Below are 669 nucleotides of genomic sequence, written 5' to 3' on the forward strand. Positions count from 1 at the left end.
AAAAACAAATTTCTGTCAGGACCACTATCGTCAAAATGATAGATACTTAGCATAAAGTTTGGTTTGGCAGTATGGTTCTGTTCTGGGCAAAAAACTCCCTGCCCATCCATGCAGCCTGTCATGAATGAGCAGGGAGAGCAGCAATAATAATCCCCCTAGGGTTAACAGAACAGAACAAGGCAGATATCATTAAAGGGTTAGTTCACCTCAAAATGAAAATTAGGCTCCGTTTTACTCACCCCCGAGGCATCCTAGGTGTATATGACTTTCTTCTTTCAGACGAATCCAGTCGGAGTTATACACCCCAAGCTCAGCAAGTGAGGAACCAGAGGAAAACGACTTTAGTTACGTGTATTTTTTATTATTATTATTTTTTTATTAAATGAACATAGCTTGATCTCAGCAAGCTGATCATGTATTTAATCAACATTTGTCATATCACCCTAATTTCTCATGCTCATATGCTCACATTACTCAGCGTGACCACATATTCAAGCAGATCAGAAATTATGACTCTCTAATAAGTATTGAGTGGCAGTCCGGCAGGGGAAGCATACACACTGCGGAAATATTTCGAATGTCATTGATATTACATTCTTATATGTATAGAAGCCATTAGGAGCGATAAACGCGTGCTTCTGACGCAGCTGAAATCACCCGCACACTCAC

General features: G+C 40.1%; 1 protein-coding gene across 1 annotated transcript in view; it reads right to left on the reverse strand.

The window, feature by feature from the left end:
* Positions 1–669, reverse strand: part of LOC107672373 (huntingtin-interacting protein 1-like) — a 45,367-nt gene that overhangs the window by 22,998 nt on the left and 21,700 nt on the right. The window lies entirely within an intron of this gene.

Source organism: Sinocyclocheilus anshuiensis, unplaced genomic scaffold (genome assembly GCF_001515605.1).
Source record: "Sinocyclocheilus anshuiensis isolate Anshui unplaced genomic scaffold, SAMN03320099.WGS_v1.1 scaffold144, whole genome shotgun sequence".
Taxonomy (NCBI): Eukaryota; Metazoa; Chordata; class Actinopteri; order Cypriniformes; family Cyprinidae; genus Sinocyclocheilus; species Sinocyclocheilus anshuiensis.